Source organism: Nuphar pumila, chromosome 6, assembly GCF_984573655.1.
Source record: "Nuphar pumila chromosome 6, dmNupPumi1.hap1.1, whole genome shotgun sequence".
Taxonomy (NCBI): Eukaryota; Viridiplantae; Streptophyta; class Magnoliopsida; order Nymphaeales; family Nymphaeaceae; genus Nuphar; species Nuphar pumila.
The window spans coordinates 91,234,001-91,254,539 of NC_143254.1; positions in this window are offsets into that span (position 1 = coordinate 91,234,001).

Here is a 20,539-nt window from a genome sequence, read left to right on the forward strand (position 1 = left end):
GATTCTAAATCTTGTCATATAAATTCAAGTCTCAAGTTATCTCTTCATGAAATCTTCTATTTCCCCTTCAGGATAAGGGATAATCCTGAAACCCCAGCAATCATTCCAGCTTCAATCTCTAAATATCTTAAAAATGCCGGTCTCCTTCCTGACTTTCGGTCGAAAAACCCAGTTCTCGCACAGGGTTACCTCTCAAAATCTAAATATCAAGTTCATTCACTGGTTGCCTTCAAAAGTTTCGAACTTAAATCAGGTCATTAAATGAAATGTCCCAGCTACTTCGCTGGTCATTAAATGATTAAATAAAATGTCCCAGCTACTTCGCTGGTCGTTAAATGAAATATCCCAGCTACTTCACTGGTCGTTAAATGATTAAATGAAATGCCCCAGCTACTTCGCTGGTCGTTAAATGATTAAATGAAATGTCTCAGCTACTTCGTTGGTCGTTAAATGATTAAATGAAATGTCCCAGCTACTTCGCTGGTCGTTAAATGATTAAATGAAATGTCCCAGCTACTTCGCTGGTCGTTAAATGATTAAATAAAATGTTCCAGCTACTTCGCTGGTCGTTAAATGATTAAATGAAATGTCCCAGCTACTTCACTAGTCATTAAATGATTAAATGGAATGTCCCAACTACTTCGCTGGTCGTTAAATGATTAAATGAAATGTCCCAGCTACTTCGCTCGTCGTTAAATGATTAAATGAAAGGTCCCAGCTACTTCGTTGGTCGTTAAATGATTAAATGAAATGTCCCAGCTACTTCGTTGGTCGTTAAATGATTAAATGAAATGTCCCAGCTACTTCGCTGGTCGTTAAATGATTAAATAAAATGTCCTAGCTACTTCGCTGGTCGTTAAATGATTAAATGGAATGTCCCAACTACTTCACTGGTCGTTAAATGATTAAATAAAATGTCCCAGCTACTTCGCTGGTCGTTAAATGATTAAATGAAATGTCCCAGCTACTTCGCTGGTCGTTAAATGATTAAATGAAATGTCCCAGCTACTTCGTTGGTGGTTAAATGATTAAATGAAATGTCCTAGCTACTTCGTTGGTCGTTAAATGAAATGTCCCAGCTACTTCGCTGGTCGTTAAATGAAATGTCCCAGCTACTTCGCTGGTCGTTAAATAAAATGTCCTAGTTTTCACTGGTCGTTAAATGAAATGTTCCAGCTCCTAAGCTGGTCGCTAAATAAAAGGTCTGAGTTTTTACTGGTCGTTAAATGAAACATTTCAGCTCCTTCGCTGGTCGTTAAATGAAAGATCCCAATTTATTGGTCAGAATGTCCAAAATCATAAATTGCAACTAAAGGTCGCATCAAAATCTATATTGAGTAAATATTTCACATAGAAGTCATGAAAAATTTACCAATTGACTAAAAGTATCGGTTGATTCCAATATTCTTGAATGCACAAAAGAATCACCTCTGATTACCTCTAGTATTCTTTCCAAAAAGGTAAAACTTTTTCGCGAGAAAGAGGTAAAATTCAAATCTTTTCCCTGTTGATCAACCAAAAGGATGAGAGAAATATCCTTGGTATGATTGGCGAAAGAAATATTCGATGACATTAAAAAGCCAGAAGCGAATTGATATTGATCTTTGCTATGACGCATGTTTAAAAAATGACTTTCTGGCAATCAGGCAGTGGAAATATCCTGAGCTACAAAAAACTCACTTAATCCATATCTTCTCATTTTAAAGCTACAAATCAAATATCTGCAAAAGGGATCTCTCAATTGTCGTCAAGATGAAGGCGAATTAAGCGAGTAGACCCCCAGGGCCAAAGAAGATTTGAAACATCTCCAAGATGACGGAGTTTGTGACGGATCCTTCTAGGGAAAGTTCAGAGCACCGTCGAGATGAAGGCGGATGTGATGGGCCTACCGACAAACCCTAAATGATATTTGATTTCTGCTATCATCTAAAGACCTTTGAGCCAATACCATCATATATAATCCCTGAGAAAAAGAAGGATCGAAACATCTCCAAGATGAAGGAGTTTGTGACGTACCCTTCCCTGAAAAGAGAGAAAAGTCAGGACACATCCAAATGAAGGATGATGTAAAAAGCTCGAAAAAGTTCAATGACTAAAAAAGAGTGCAAAAAGATCATCATGAGAAAATACTCAGATATCAAACTGCCTAAATTGCCAGAAGTCATCCTTTCTTATGCAAAATATCTGTTATCAATATCTTTTCTTTACTTGCTTTTATGAAATTGAGAATATTTCTTCTCTTCTCATATCAAGGAAATAGATAGCTTCCTTGAAGAAAATCATCAACGCTAAAATTTTGAATTTGACTCTTAAAACCGAGGAGTTAACCTCGTTAGAGGAAATACTCTAGATAAAAGAGGAAATATCTTTGCACACATGTGCACATTTTCAAGCGTTGAAGTCAACTATAAATTTATCTTATTGGCAAAATTTTCTAGATATTCTAAGAATGAAATAAATATTTAATATCCATTTTGATACAACCTAAAGTTGTTTACATTCCCCGTCTTTCGCTTTGTCGAGAGACTCACCTTCTCCTTTCTAAAAAGGATTGCCTTCCCCGTCTTTCGCTTTGTCGAGAGACTCGCCTTCTCCTTGATGAAAGGATTGCCTTCCTCGTCTTTCGCTTTGTCGAGAGACTCGCCTTCTCCTTGATAAAAGGATTGCCTTCCTCGTCTTTCGCTTTGTCGGGAGACTCGCCCTCTCCTTGATAAAAGGATTGCCTTCCTCGTCTTTCGCTTTGTCGAGAGACTCGCCTTCTTATTTCTAAAAAGGATTGCCTTCCTCGTCTTTTGCTTTGTCGAGAGACTCGCCTTCTCCTTGATGAAAGGATTCCCTTCCTCGTCTTTCGCTTTGTCGAGAGACTCGCCTTCTCCTTGATAAAAGGATTGCCTTCCTCATCTTTCGCTTTGTCGAGAGACTCGCCTTCTCCTTTCTAAAAGGATTGCCTTCCTCGTCTTTCGCTTTGTCGGGAGACTCGCCCTCTCCTTCATAAAAGGATTGCCTTCCTCGTCTTTCGCTTTGTTGAGAGACTCGCCTTCTCCTTTCTAAAAAGGATCGCCTTCTTCGTCTTTCACTTTGTCGAGAGACTCACCTTCTCCTTGTTAAAAGGATTGCCTTCTTCATATCTTACATTTTACCTTCTCCTTGTTAAAAGGATTGCCTTCTTCATATTTTATATTTTTCCTTCTCCTTACCAAAAGGATTGCCTTCTTCATAGTTTATATTTTGCCTTCTCCTTACCAAAAGGATTGCCTTCTTCATATTTTATATTTTGCCTTCTCTTTACCAAAAGGATTGCCTTCTTCATATTTTATATTTTGCCTTCTCCTTTCCAAAAGGATTGCCTTCTTCATATTTTATATTTTGCCTTCTCCTTACCAAAAGAGTTGCCTTCTTCATATTTTATATTTTGCCTTCTCCTTACCAAAAGAGTTGCCTTCTTCATATTTCATATTTTGCCTTCTCCTTACCAAAAGAGTTGCCTTCTTCATATTTCATCTTTTGCCTTCTCCTTACCAAAAGAATTGCCTTCTTCATATTTTACATTTTTGCCTTCTCCTTGATTGCCTTCCTCATATTTCACATTTCGCCTTCTCCTTACTATTGCCATCTTCATATTTTCATATTTTACTTTCTCCCTGCTAAAAGGATTGCCATCTTCATCACCATCTTCATATTTCACATTTGCCTTCTCCTGTCAAAAGGATTTGCCCTCTTTCATCTTTCACCCCATCGAAAGATTCACCTCCTGTTACCTTATTCATCGTTCATTTTGTCTCACATCTCCTTACTCTCCATCTCTCACATTCCCAGAAGAGTTGCCTCATTCAGCTGAAGTATCCCTCCTGTCCCATCACGGTTTCAATAAATCCGTATGGTTGTTCCCACTCAGGTTAAGGGTCAAAACCTGTATTCTCTGCGAGAGGTCATTTGATTTCAAAAGCTATTTCAGTCTCAGCAAATGAGACGCCTCCAAATTCATCCCTTTTTTAAAGCTTTAGGGAACCCCATTTTCTTCCTCTTTTCACAAACTCCTTTCGGATTTGTTCGTCCAAACTCCGAAAGTCCCATCATGGTCTCTTCACTCGAGGATTCCATTTGGTTGTCTTCTTCAGGCTAAGGTTTAAGCCTAAACCTCGCCCCTCGAGGTATCTTCCTTTTTCGGGTTTTGGTTAAACCTGAATCTCGTTCCAACAAGTTTCCCTCGCTTCAACTAGGTGTTTTCTTCCAGTCCCATCATGGTTTTTCCCCATCAAAGGAATCCATGCTTCATATATCCATCCAAGATAGGATTCTACTTGAGCTTCATCTCATGAAGCATTTTCTCAAAAATGTCCCATCAAGGTCATCATATATTCCCTTCCCCATTCAGGTTATGTTGAGATATATTCGTCTCATCCAGGTTAAGGGCTAAACCTGAGCCATTCTAAAAAGCTGATTTTGTCTCACCCATGAGACTTGATCAAAACTCTTATCTTTCATCATTTCAGGATCTTCACCCACAGTCACATCACGATTTCCTCGTCTCTATTATTCAGTCATATCATTTTCGAGGATTTCATCTTCCCAAAGCCATTCAGGATAAGATATTAAGCCTGAAAAGCCATAATTCTTCCACACCCAGTTCAGATCTGCTGGCTGGGGCATTTCTTTCAAAATTTGGAGTGTTATATTTGCCACTAAGCTCGGCTTTCAACCGGCTTAGTAGCAAAGAGGGGCATCTGTGAACACCCCAAATTTTTTTAAAAATCTTTAAAATATTCCCTTTTTGCCCCTAAATTCTTCTTTTTTTTGTGCAAATGGGTCATTTCAAACCTAAATTCCGGTTCATTTCTCAAGTTTTATTGAAATTAAATTCATTTCATATGTTTAAATTGATTTCGGATCTGGATCCATTGTCCAGATCCAAATCTGAGTCTCCCTGTTCAAATTTTAAATTAAATTTTAGAAAATACCAAAAATAGTCTTTAAATAGCTCGGATAGTCCATTCGACATCCGTTTGGATCCATCACATTGTATTTCTTGATTCGAGTGTCAAAACTCAAATAATTTCTCAAAAACCTAGGTCAAAGACCCCTTCTGAAGAAATTCTCTCGAAATGGATTAAAATTCTCAGAAAAATACTTTTGAAAATATTTCTCAGAAAAATACTTTTGAAAATATTTCTCAGAAAAATACAAAAATTTAGTGTTTAAAATTTTGTTTCCTTTTAAAATCTTAGTTTTCTACTACAAAAATACAAAAAATGGAAAAGCAATATAAAAATAAAAAAAATTGAGGAAGGCAAATGATTTTAAAACTTGAAAAATTGAATTTTTGCCAAAAACCTCCTTTTGAACCACTTTTTACAAAAGTTCTTTCAAAAGGGGCCTTCTTTTGGAAAATGGGAAAAAAGTCAACGGCCACCACCCGCGCACTTCCCCTCTCGCTTGCCTACCCTCCATCTTCAAACGAACCTCTTCCCCCTTAACCTCTGATCTTCAACCAACAACCTCTCTCGAATGTTCCTCTAAACCTTTAAAAGGAGAGTACGTAGGAGGGAGAGGGGATCCGTCTCCTGCCTCTCCATTGCCATCGTGTTTCATCTCTCTACCCGGTTTCTTTCTCCTGATCGTCTTCACCCCTCCCCTTTCCTGTACATTCCTCTTCTTCTACTTCACGAACCGCGTTCCACCTCACCACCCTTCTATACATATTGCTCTTCCTTCTCCCATTGCCCCTTTTTTTTTCCTCTGATCCTTTTTATTCTTTTTCCCTTTTCCCTCTCATCGGATTTGATTTCCCATTCAGCTCGAGTGAAGGAAGCCGACTGTCTCCCAGCCGGATCGCAGGAAGTTCTAGCTCTCTCTCATACCGAACAAGTAAGTAAATCTTCCCTTGCTGATTCTTTTTCAGAGATCCCCTTTCTTTTTCTTCTTAACCATTTTTTTTCTCCCCATCGATCAAGGGAAGTCGACCCTATAGTAGAAATGTCATGAAGGTATGCCCTCCTTCTTCCCCTTTTAAATCTGTTGTGAAATACTTCGTTTAAGTTTCATTTTTTTTTAGGGCACGAATGGTAGGGTCGACCTGCATATAGCAGGATCGACCCACCTGGTGTTGCTACATTAATGGAGTAATCCGAACTCCAACATCTATTTTACTTTCTTTCTTTTAAAAATTTTCTTTACATTCAAGTAAATTTCGAGTATCAATCGATTCAACATATTGTTATTTGATTTTCTGCTGATATGATCAATTCCCCATTCTTCTTTCTTCATTTTCAATTTTAGTTTCTTATTTGCCCTGTTTGATTTATCGTTTACATCAGTGTGTAATGTTTGATCTCCTGTTTTGTCAATCATCGCATTTCTTTTTCTTCTCTTCGTGCAATATCAACAGAATGAGTGGTTCCAGCACTTTGTCTTCGGTTATACGATTCATCCCATCCAATTTATTTAGTTGTGAAAATGCAAATCTCTGCATATCTAAATTCATAACACCATCTCCTGCTAAATCCTGTACTATTTCGTTATTTTCTCTTATGTATAATGCATTTTATCATCTAATGAATGGTGTTAGCCTCCTTTATTCCCTGATCTTTGTTCGTACTTAGTTGACAGCTTTACCATCTTATATGTTTCACTGTGAACGTAAGCCTGACAGGGGTACCTCATTAGGATAACCCCCTTTCTTGTGTACCACCTTCCCTCAGTAGTCCTTTTTTTTTTGTCGATCTTGCTTGTTGTATCCCTTTTTTTTTTGTGTGTTCATCTTTTGTCCCAGCATCATCTATATATCCCCATCATGCATTAGGGTGTCATATAAATTTCATGCTCTTGCATTTTTTTTTATGTTTCGGTGGTGTTTTATTGCGTAGCAGGGTTATATTGTTTCATGATATCCTCGCTCAGCGTGTTATATCTGCATGTTTTCTCAGTTAGATAACATTTTGTATTTGCTTAAGCAATTCCAGAACAATCGGGAAAGATGTTCGTAGCTTGTCTGTCTGCTATAACAATGTAGTTATGAATCAACTCAGATTCAAATTGAGACTTACCACGGACTCTGCAATCTGTCAAAATTTGTTGAGGTATTGAAAGAATAGAAGCCATTACTGATGCAAATCTTGGAAATATCAAAAGATGGTATATCCTGACATGTGACTGAAGGATTTAGTAAAATCCGATTTAGTAAGAGACTAATCTTGCAGAAATTCCTGTAGATGTTTGAAATCTGTCAAAAGGGATGAAATCATCATCTCCAAAATCGATTTGTTGTGCGAATCGGAGACTAGTTTATCTTTTGAGACACATTTCATCGCAAGCAGCATGACCTTCAGTAGACTCGTCTGTTTCTTCACACACGCGTGAATGTTTTATCAGGAAATAGAGCTTTCTACTGACTTTTGATTGCAGTTATCACCCACAAAATTTATGCTAAGTGCACTTGGACAGAGGTCAGATTTCCACTTTCTAAGTTATTGAATGGCTGCTATCACGGCTGGATATTTGGTTTAAAAATATCTACTTCAAGAAATCTTCTCCATTGTTATTATATCAAGTGTTAAACTTTTTTTTTTGCTTGCTGACTTTACCTACAGGTATGATAAAGTAAGATAGGTCCATTGCCCCCTTTGCACCAGTTCGACTATTAGAGGATCTGCTTCGAATATGGGGTCGACATGCAGTGTACAAATTAGGATTTGAATTCGGTTGACAGAAATACGATCCCTGTACATTCTCTGTGCATATTACCATTCACTACAGCAATGTATATATGTTCTTTTCTTTAAAGGATGTGGTCGGAGTCAGAATTGAGGTTTGATCTAATTCACTTTCTGCTGAAACTGTTGGTGGTAAAATTTCTTTTTCTCTCTTCAGAATTTTGACCCAGGTATTATTCAAATAGGAACCAGCCATTGTGGCATTAGCTGGAAGGGAGCCTCTCATATTGAGTGGAATCTTCTTGACAAGGAAGAAGAACACCTTGCAAAAACCGAAGCTGCCTAGCCATTTGAAGGGATTTGATAAATCAATGTTGTTATTCGTTAAGGCAAGGAAACATCATGAGATACTGCTTTGCCAAACTGGTGTTGAAGCTGGTGCATTCCTGCTAGGATCTTAAAGGTATGTGTACAGTTCTTTGATATAAAATGTAGTCCCATTCTGCAAGGCCAAGACCTATTCATGAATGAACCTCATCAGGTTTGGATGCATCGTATGCATGAGTCACTGGTTAATACCCTGTTTAGATACAACAGTTCCTTCATGTTTACAGATAAAGGATATCTGAAACCATTACTTTATTGGTCGGTATTGCCGCCTGTCAAATGATATTTACTTTATTTTCTCAGACATTTTTTTTTTGCCTTAAGACCCTGCCATTTACCAACAGCATTATGGGCCCAAGATGATCATTTTTGATATATTATACAATTTCTGGGAATGATATATCTGTATTGTAACATATATGATTAAATGGTCATGATTCAATATGCTTGATTCACAATTCGGTATGTGTGATAATCTGATGGATTGTTCTTGTGTTTGTTCTATGTTTATGTGCATAGTGTGTATATGAACCCGAATTGACCTCAGGTTTGGATCCTTGTACATTGGTTTAGCAGGAAACAAGTTTTGATCACATTATCAGGATAGGTAAATGGGGTGTTTCAATAATTTGGAAATCATTGAGGTTGTAGACATTATTTTAAGATATTTCATCATAATAGCTCTGCATATTTGCAATTCTCACCATGTTCCCTCTTCTTCCCTGCCACAATCCCGTCTATACTGCTACAGTAACACCTTTCTACCTGCTGCCAGCCCCTTTAGCGATATTCATCCACATTTATCCACTTGCAACAAACTAAAACCATATTCCATAAAGGCTGAAAAGATAACAAAATATTGGTTTCGACATAATGAACCTTTCGGGAGGGTATACAAAACCAAGGCCGATCGGCTGTCAGGATGGGAGCCAGTTCACAGGAAATGAACTATTGATGTATTTCAATCATGGTTGCTATTCATGTATATACCTACATTAGCATATCTTATATTCACTATATATGTTCCTCACTTCATTTTCATCATTATGTAGTATATTATCTGCCATGTCATCATCTTATACACTCATTTCACTAGATATTATATATATCATATATACATATATATGCACATACATATATATATATATACACATATATGTATATATAAATATATATATATATATATGTATATATATGTGCCTATATATATAAGTAGGTATATAGGTATACACATCGTTTCCCATCTTTCCATCATGTTGTTTTAAGCTTCCACTATGATATCTCTTATAATGTATTTGTCTCTTGCTTAGGCTAACTCTTGTTTTGCAAGATTTCTGCTTTGGTTTGGAAGCCTTGACACTTTAAATTCAATTCAAATAATGTAATAGATAGAATATAATGAAAATTTACATTTCCTGCCTTAGATCGAATGAATGAGCATTGTAAATATCATGAATTGCTTGTTTTCATGCATTTTTGCCTTTATTTCTCGAATTCTCACAAATGGCAACACGAATGGCACGTGCACCATTTCGTAAGAGGTAATTGATACTAAGTTGATGATCCACATCAATGGCCATAGTCAGGGTGTGGACAAAACTTAGTATTTTTATCTTTTACAAAATAACACTGGATCTGTTGTCAAAATTCATCATATTTTCCTTAAAAAATTTCTTCTTTTATTAGAATTTAACTTAAAATTAACTCAAAATATATACCAATGGCCATAGTTAGGGTATATTGAGAGTTAATTTCATTTTAAATTCTATAAAAGCACCAAAATGTGTTTCATTCCTCATGAATTTAAATGTAGATCATTATATAATACATTCAATGACCATAGTCAAGGATGTATTATATCTTCAATCTTATTTTAAATTCATCTGAAGAACGGAATAGCTTTTCAAAATCCAAATTTCAAAAATTTAAATTCATTCATCATTTAGGATAGAACTGCATCATATTTTCAAAATTCCTTTCTTCAAAAAACTCCAAGTGATGTAAATATCTTCCTCAATCTATCTTCAATTCTTATAAAAACTAATTCATCCTTTCATTTTCAAATTCAATTTCATTTTCAAATTCAATTTCATTTTCAATCTCAAAGTTCAATTTAACTTTGAGATTTCGAAGTCATTTTTATATTCGAATTCAAATTAGATTTCAAAGTTTTATTTGACTTTGAAATTCCAAATTCATTTTATATTCAAAAATTTAATCAAACTCAAAGTTCAATTTTAACTTTGAGACTCTTGATTCATCTTCTAAATTCAAAAATTCAAGGTCTAATTTGAGTTTGAAATTCGTTTGTATATTCAAATTCTAAATTTCATTTTTCAAGTTCAATTTAAACTTGGAAGTTCTTGATTCATCTTCTGAATTTAACTCCAAATCCATTTTAGGATCCAGGATTCAACATTCATATTGGATCTCAGACTTCAGATCCAATTCCTCTTTAGGATCTAGACTCCAATTTCACTTTGGATATTAGACTTCAGATCTAATTCCTCTTTAGGATCCAGAATCCGATTCCACTTTGGATCTCAGACTTAAGATCCAATTCCATCTTAGAATCCAGAGTCCAACTCTACATTGGATCTCAGACTTCAGATCCAAATCCATCTTATGATCCAGAATCCAATTCTACTTTGGATCTTAGACTTCAGATCCAAATCCATTTTTAGGATCCACAATCCAATTCTACTTTGGATCTTAGGTTTTAAATCTAAATCCATCTTAAGATCCAAACTTCGGATTTGAATTCCAGATTTCAAATCAAATTTTATTCTCAAAATCCAATTTTCAAATCCAATTCCAGTTCATTTCCAGATTTCAAATCTAAATCCCTTTACAAATCATGTCTAGATTTCTTAAAATTCACTTCTATACCATTTGTATTTCTCCGATCCATTCCAAATTTCAAATCTTAAATTCAATTCCATTTTTTATCTTATCTATCTTCCTAAATCCAAGTTCAAGAAATCCTTGAAAATTTTCCTTTCCTTCCCCTTTATCTCGGCTTTAAATTATTCTCTTTCCAAAAGTCAAGATTTATTCTTCCAAAGACTTAGAACTTCTCTGATCTATCTCAAGTTCGAAAGTTAGATTCAATCATTTCTTCACTCCCTTATCAAGTACATCTCAGAATACTTGGAAATTTCCAAAACATTCTTTTCAAAAGAGCATACATCCTTGCATTGCACAAGTATGATTCTTTGTGCATTTAGAGTTAGAATAAATTCTTAGATTATATTTAGGCAAAACAAAAGGCATAGATTCGATCCTTAGTTAGATTACCCCTGGTAAAGGCGCCAGGAACGGTCGAACCTCGTATCGACGAGCGAATCCCGTCTCTCCATTTTTCCCACAAATTTTCAAAACGGAGGTGAGTTATTTGCTAAATATTTTCAAATCAAGGTCAAGTGAGACCGCGCAAAAGTGTTTCTCTTCTCTTTTTCTTTCTTTCTTTCCTCTTCTCTCTTTCTTTTCTTTTTTTTATTTTTCTCCCTTCAAAAAAGGAAGAAAATAGAGGTTAGAAAAGGGAAAGAGAAGGAAGAGAGAGAAAGATACAAGAGAGGAAAAAATTTGCGATGATCACACACTGATTGTCCATAGAACAACGGCCTTTATGTTGAAATTTTGTTTTTTGTGGGCATCATACGTGGTAACACCGTCATCCTATAATACTTTTAGTTTATCAATCAATGACTTTAAATATACATCAAGATTTTGGCCAGGTGAGGTCGGACCTGGGATCAACAGAGACAAGAAAAGATTTGGACGTTTCATACACAAGCTTGGTGGAAGGTTGTATGGAGGTACAAATACTGGCCAACATGAGTATGAAGTTGATCTAACCCCAAATGGATTAAATCCATCTGTACATAGACCGAGTCTAACATTTCGCACTTCCATCATGAAGTTCTGATGAGTACAATCAAAGTGCTTACAAGCTTCAGCGTCAACTGGATGTGTGATCTTGTTTTCATCATGTCGAACTTTATTTGCATGCCATCTCATGTGTTTAGCTGTCCTTGAAGACATATACAATCGCTGCAATCTAGGAGTGATAGGAAAGTAGCAGAGCGACTTTTATGAAACTTCCTTTGATCTCGTGCTACCATTGCCTCTTGTCTTTGGCTTGAACCGAAGATGCCCACATCACGGGCATGATATGTTGTTTTCCTGCTCCTTGAAATACAACATGCAGTGATTTGGACAAGCATCAATATTTTTGTAACCCATACCTAGAACGTTGACCATAACTTTCGCACGATAAAAATTTTGTGGCAATTTCTCATCTTTAGGCAACATACTCTTCACAATCATGCACAAACGATCAAAACATGATTGACTCAAATTATACTCGGACTTCAAATTCATTAGTTGAAGAACTGCAGACAAGATAGTGTGACTCTCGTAACCGTTCCAAAGTGGGTCATCAGCATCTCTAAGTAAATCATAAAATCTACTAGCTGCATCGTTTGGTGATTCTTCATCTACGGCAGTTCTTACATCACTAGAACTCATAGCACAACCCAGTTCTGTTCCTGCGGCATCAAATATCAAATCCGTATATGGATTATCATGCACCATATTCACCCGTGCATCAAAATCGTTTCTAAATTCTTCTCCATGAAACGTTTAGTTATGATAATCACTTACAAAACCCTTCCTGTATAGGTGATGTCTAACGCCATGAGGTTCTACAAAACGATTATTCTTACAAATCTTGCAGGGACACCTAATCTGACATGTGAGATCCACTGTACTGACATTTGCCGTTGCAAATTCAATAAAACTGTCAACACCATCTATATATTCAAGCGATACCTCATTGTCAACTATCATACGCTACATCCATTCACAGTTTGCAGTCATTTTATCCTATGATGTTACAAATAATAACCTAATGATCTAAAAGAGAACAATCAGAATGCTACGATGAAGAAAATATCAAATTTATCATGCAATATATGATGTCATACAATAACAAGAATTTTGATGCATGCATTGATAACCTAATATTTTTATGTGCAAACTATTAATGACATGATACAATCATTTGAAGCAGGCTTTCATTATACAATTTCACATGGAAGTCATAATCAAATTGAAAGTAACTATATGCAAGCATGTATACAATTACATCAAACATTGCAATACATCATAATCAATCATATCAAACAAATTGCAAAAATGTACCTGCAACAAACACACTTTAATATTTCACTAACTACTACCATGCCTAGCATGGACTCCGTACTCCAAAAATAAGAACACTTCCATATTCATACATTAAAATCATGCTCAGCATGATCTCCGAACTCCAACAAAGCAACCCTAAATATCAACAACTAAGTGAGTGTGTGAACAATAAAGTGTTACATCTAATAAATTAAATAACATGTAATAAGCTTGCATCACTTACTGACCACGGGTATTTACCCGATTTACATTGTTTTTGTAACTTACTTACCACAGGTGGCTGAGCACGAGCTGGTTCCGTTGAAAAATCTGCACAAAAAAATGTTGTTTTAAAATAAAGTCACCACAAAAAAAAGCAGTTGTTTCGGCAAGGGGTCGACTCCCCTGCTGTTCTGGCAGGGGGTCAACCCCCTTACAGAACATAGGGGGTTAACCCCCTTACGGAACATAAGGGGTTAACTGACCCTGTTCGGGCAGGGGGACGACCCCCAGCCTTTTCGCTAGTGAGTCGACCCCCTGCCGTAACAGGCAGGGGGTTAACCCCCTGCCTATTCCGGCAAGGAGTTAACCCCCTGTCGAAACAGCAGGGGATTAACCCCCTACCGGAAAGGCAGAGGATAAACCCCCTGTGTTTCCAACAGGGGGTACTTTCTGCCGGAAAACGCAGGGTGTCGACCCTCTGCCGGAAAATGCAGGGGTCGACCGTCGTTTACCTGTCTCCGGGCGGCGGGGCCTACAGATGGTGGGACCGGCGTACAGTGGGACCGACGGACGGTGGGACCGGCAAACAACGGGAGTGGGACCGGCGAACGGCAAACGGCAGGAGCGACGAACGGCGGGAGCAGCGAAAGAAGAAAAGGAAAAGCTGTATGGGATTAGGGTTATTCGAAAATTAGCGACGGCTTAGCGACAGATTAATTCCGTCGCTAATCTAATGTAAATCAAATTTATGAAACGAGCGACAAAATATAGTCTGTCGCCACGTTCGTCGCTAATTAGCAACAAAACAACTTTTGTCGCTAACGTCATCGCCAAATGGTGCGGCCGTATCGACAAAACAATATGTCGCCAAAGCCGTCGCTAAGTAGCGACGGCATTGGCGACGGATGATATTCCGTCGCTATTTTTGTAAGCTTTGTTAATTATAGCGACAGATGTTTCTCGCTCGTTAATCCGTCGCTAAAGAGCGACAAAAATATTTTGTCACTAAAGTCTGTCGCTAACAACGTATTTTCTTGTAGTGATCGATATTGCACAGGGCCCCCAACCCTTAGTTTATATGGCAAATGTATGATCAAATGTTCCATAACATCGAAAAATGCTGGCGGAAAAATCTTTTCTAGCAGACAAACAGTGGTGATGACAGAGTCATCGAGATTCTTTACATCAGATACTATGACTTCTGATGCGCACAATGTTCTAAAAAATCCACTCAAATCAGACAATACCCCTCATATAGGTTTGTCTAATATATCATGGAATGCTAGGGGTATCAACCGTTGTATAAATATATGACACTCATGGTTCTTCAACCCATATAACTGTCCATCGTCAATCTTCACAGCCCAAGCAATGTTAGAGACATATCCATTTGGAAATCTCAACTGTCTCAACCATTGACATACATGCTTTATTTGATCAGGTCCAAGCACATACTTTGCCTTTGGTTTCAGTACTTTTTCATTATACTCTTTGAGTTCCAATTCTGGTCTTTTACATATTACTTTTAAATCCATACGGGCCTTCGGATTATCCTTCATTTTCCCTTTAACTTTCATTACTGTATTGAACATATTATCAAACACATTTTTCTCCACATGCATCACATTCAAATTATGTCGTATCAATAAGGTCGGCCAATATGGTAGTTTCCAAAAAATAGATTTCTTTGTCCAATTGTGATCCTTCCCAAATCCAAGGAAGGGTGTCAGACTACGGGCATCTGTTAATACATCTGGAAAGTATCACAATCTTCTTAAAATCTCTATGCCAGACAATCTTGTGGATGAACCTTCCATTTTAGTTGTGTCTGCTCTAAACACATTCCTTTGTCGTCGGAACGGATGGTCGCTGGGTACAAATCGACGATGGCACTCAAACCAGCAAGGCTTCCTTCCATGCGTTAATCTAAAAGCTTTGGTATCCTCCATGCAATATGGACATGCCAACCTCCCATGTGTGCTCCAACTAGATAACATACCATATGCAGGAAAGTCACTGATTGTTCATAGAAAAACGACAATTGTCTACTCAAATTTTTTTTACAATTCCAAGAAATTAAAAGTTTCTAACTCTTGCAAATATTCAAACTAGAATAGCTATTTAAATTGGACGCTATAACTCGAGGGCAGGTTATATGTCCCCCCCCCTCCCACGGAACATACATTGTAGCTACAATGCATGTTTCGAGGTCCGGACTGAGCACCGCATGGTGCTCAGTTGGGTGTACATGTGTCGTACATCCCGCAGGCGGGTGTATGTCGCACCCGTGCACCCGACTGACTCATGATGCAAAATCCTGAAAATCATACAACCTTTTGTAGTTTGCTTAAAAATATTACCTTCAGCCTTCAGACCTGATTCATAGTTGGATCAATGCCACAGATTTATAAGGCCATGTAGTGTCTCTTCTCTTAAGCCTCAAGTGGCAGAAGGATTTGAACCTGAGATTTCAGCTTAGCACAAGACCCACTTACCATATTGGATACCACCTCGGTGGCTATACCAATGTCCACCTAATTTGCGTCCAGCATAGCCATTTTTTTTCCAATAATGTTTTTCTTTTAACAAGAACAAATTCAATGAAACATGTTAGGCCTAGCAAACTTAATGACTAGTCAGCCGTGTTACTACTGGTTGTTCGGAACTAATCCATGAGTGGATTAGTTCCTTGAACCCCTTATAAAAAGGACCGGGCCAGTTATTCATAATATATATATATATATATATATATATATATATATATATATATATATATATATATATATATATATATTTCCTGCTGCGATCGATCAGTCTCAATGCTTGCAGAGACTGATCGAACTCCCCGTGATCCGACCAGTACTGATCCATACATGGATCATTGCTTTGTATCAGGCCAATTTACACACATACCCGACAAGGGTTTATCATGTGCAACGATCCATAGTTTATTTTTTTTTTCTTTTTAACATTTACGAATCAATGATCAGTCTCAACACAACCAGGACTGATATGAGTTAGTTTAGCACTCATATGCATGACTGATCTGGGTAGGGATCGGTCTATGCATTCATACATTGGTTTTTCGATTTTTTTTCAACCGGTTTGGTGTTTCATGAGTCTGAACTGATATGATTCCATCATTAATTAATACCGATATACGAGTTTGAATATGTACACACCCACGATATGATCACGCACATAAGTCTTAGCCTACGAGTATGGATTTTGTAAGTGCTGAAAAGCAAAATCGAAACCGTGAACACCAAACGATCTTGGCACGAACTGAACTTTCGCTCCTACAGTGGTTGTTCCTCTTGCCCCGCAACACCTTCAACACCCTCAATGTCAGATACTCATAACACCTATCTAGCCTAAGAGAAAACGCGTGGAAGAGGGAAGAAGGAAGAAAGTGTAAAATGGCAGCCCCATAAAAGAAATGGAGAAATTCTCTAAAAATGTGTGGGAGGAAATCCAAGACTTTCTTTTCTCTTTTTTTTCTTTTCAATAGTGTCTTCTTCATTTCTTACCTTGTTTTCTTCCGGCCAAGCCTACATGGCCAGCTACCTTGACAAAAAAATAGTGTATAAGAAAGGGTTTAATAGCTTACCATAACAAAATTTTCTATTTTCGTTGTTTTATTCTCCTTTTTTATTAAATTCTACCTTAATCAACAAAAGAGAAAACATGTTATTTGGAGAATGTCTCCATGTTTTAAATCTGGAATTTTAAATCTCCATTTTGAATACCAAAGTTTGACCTACCTAACCTTTGTTTTTCTTTTGACAACGCGTATGGCTACTTGACTTACCTTTTTTTTCTTTTTGACTTTATTTTCATTAGAGAAAACGTGTATTTTTAAAGGTGGCTAAAGTTTGTCCAAAAAAATAAATGTATAACATAAAACATGTGTGGTGCCATTTCAACTTACTAAAATTCTCTTCCTTAAAAAAAATTGAGTGTGGTGGGATTTGAACTGAAGACATTTTCCAAAGAAGCAATGAACCCTTCCACAACACTAACTTATTTTTTTAATATAATTTATGTCCACATAAATTTATTTGTATGCATTATGTTTTCTAATGGATCTAGGATCTTGGTTGGATCATCTAATATTTGGCACCTTTTAAAAATCCAATTAAATCTCTAATTGAATTTTGGATCCATCCGGGATCTAACTCCTCTCACCATATCCCAATCCAAATATTGGATATGTATGAATCCTTATTCGGATTCAAGATTCATTTGGATCAAATTCGTTCTATGTAATAACATATCCATACTAAAGAAATTTTAGTTTTATTTATTTCAATAATTATAAATTTTTTTTAAGTTTTACACAATCAATCAAACACACCCTAAGAACACACCTATGTACCAGCGGGGTTTGAACCGATGCCTTCATCTCGACACCTTCACAACAACCCTGCTGGCCACACAGATGACACTGTGGTGGTCCTTTATATGTTCATCTCTCTCTTAGGGATGGTAATGGACCGGGGTAGGGACGGGGGACAAGGTCTCCACCTCCACCCTGTCTCAAAATCTTGCCCTCCATCCCAACCTCTACACCCACATGGGTTTTGATTTTAACCTCCATACCCGTTTCATGTCTTCCATCCCAGGTCCAAACGAGGTGAGGCAGGGTGGAGCCCTGTTTTTCCTCTACCTATTGCCATCCATAAAGAAGGTTTGGGGATGAGGCAGAGCGGGGCAAGGCAGGGATCAAGATGGGGTAGGGCAAGAGAAAGTGTAAGCCCATCACCGCTTCCATCCTCACACAGGTTTTGATTTTAACCTCTATCCCTGCCTCCATGCCTGTTTCATGTCCTCCATTCCCAGTCCAAACAAGGCGGGGCCCCGTTTTCCCTGGTCCACCGCCATCCCTACTCTCTCTCTCTCTCTAACAATATGTAGAGCCCGGTGGTAGGCGATGGAAAAGAATGTTGAAATTGGTAGTCGTTCAAAAAGAAGAGGAAGAGATGGCAGACCAGGTGCATTGCTATTGCACACTTTTATGGGTTATTGCACCTGACCTATAGGGTTTGGTTCGGGTTGGGTCCGGGTAAACCCGCTTTATTGATACCCCTAATGTAGATGTATTCAACGTGGCCTTTTCCTAGTAATCGTAGCTTGGATCATGTTTTTTCAAAGTAAAGCCGAATCTTTTGAATTAGAAGATTTGGGACACTACCGTGGGTTAACTTTTGAGTCTCTTAAAATTCCTACATATCAATGTCACATGCATGGTCCAAATCTCTCTTTTACTAAGCAGACCATATATAGATCACACATATTGGGCTTTTTTTTACCATCCTTACATTTAATTGGATGGTCCAATTGGTGGGCCCACAATAACATCATCAACAATTTCCTTTTTCATTAAACAAGCCGTATATTTCCCTAGTTTTTTCTAACTAATCATTTGATTGAACAAAGTCTAACATGGGTGCTCATAGGGGCCTCTACCAAAACACACACACACATCATGTTAATATCATGGCAAATTTGCAGCATTTTCAAATTAGTCCGCGAGTGGCAGCGGGCTTGGGGAGAAGGTGCTGAGGCCTTAGTCTCAGGTTTGACTCCCACTAGGTGTGCAGGTGCCTTTAACTGGTGGATGCCATAAGATCTTGAGTGTCGGTGACTCCACCTGGGGTTTATCTCGTAGGGAGGTAAGCCCATTAAGTCATCCAGTTCCCGGCGAGGGTTCTTAAATATTTGTGAATATGATTAAAACCACTGTAAAATACATCAGAAAAATAGGCGATGGTAAATTGCTAGACCAATCCAAATTATGACCAAGTTCCATCATCTTTATTTGAAGCCCATGCTTGAAACATAGGGTAGATATCATGTTGGCTGGGCCTCGATGGCACTGGCCGGTCAAAAACCTAGCTAGCTGCCATGGACAAGGATGCCATGTTACCTAAGGAGGTGTTTGAATCGTGGAGGGGGAAGGACAAGGATGGTGTGTCCTGTCCATGGCCAACATGGAACACGAACAATCTTTTTTTTTGTTTTGTTTTTTCAAAAGATGTCCACGCTGTCCTGTCCTCCCTTTGGGACGCACTAGATTTGTTCTCCCACCGATCCTCATCTCCGACATTTGTGTGGGAGCGAAGGCGGGTGTCTCGCCTAATCAAACACCCCTAACAGTACCCAAGTCCAAGATCAGTCCCGTTAAAAGTTCCAGGCCTTGGACAACCTGATTAAACCATACTCACAGACATCGATAATAATCTTAAAAAGTTGTGTTAAAAAGGTGATATATTTTTCAAGGTTGGCAACATACCAAAAAAGTGAAACTTCCAAAATATTGTTCTTTTAAGATGTTATTAACACGATAAAAACACTTTAAACAGTAGAGTTTGTATATCAAATTTTTGTGTGTATTTTTACATGTATTTTTATATTTTTAAGAAATATAATTATTTTTTGGATATTATTCAGAGAAAGACTAGACTTTTCAAAATATCCCGAGATTTTTCCTCTTCAATATTCCTCGAGACTGAGACTTAAGAGTCAATCACAAAACACATCCAACCCACATCAGGAAATCTTGTTTAACTGTAAAAAACCGGCCACATATTTAAGGTCAAATTTTGAGTAATTATGACAATGAGCAATCGAGTAAATCATTGACATACTCCTTTTAAAACAAAAATTTGCCATAGCCTACATCTTCAAAGATTAATTCCAGTAGATGGTTAGGTTGTGTTTGATTTAGTGGGCAAACACCACCAAGACACACCTAGGGGTGTCAACGGGTTTGGTTTGGTTTGGACCCAGGTGGAACCAGACTTGGATAAGATTTTTAGGTATGATATCAGGTCCAGACCCAGGTCTAATCGGGCTACTATAAGAGAAACCATACCCTGACCTGATAAGAACTACATGAAGCAGACCCGTACCCGGTAAAGTAATGTATATTTTTTTTATCATTTTTACATTGAAATATTGCAGGTCTTGATCGAAACTTAGGTCTGGTCTGGGTCTTTGGTATAAAATTTCATAAAGTACACCCGGGTTCATATATTAATCAGACTTTTGGGTCTGGACCCAGGCCTTAATAGGGTCTTCTTATTTGTCAC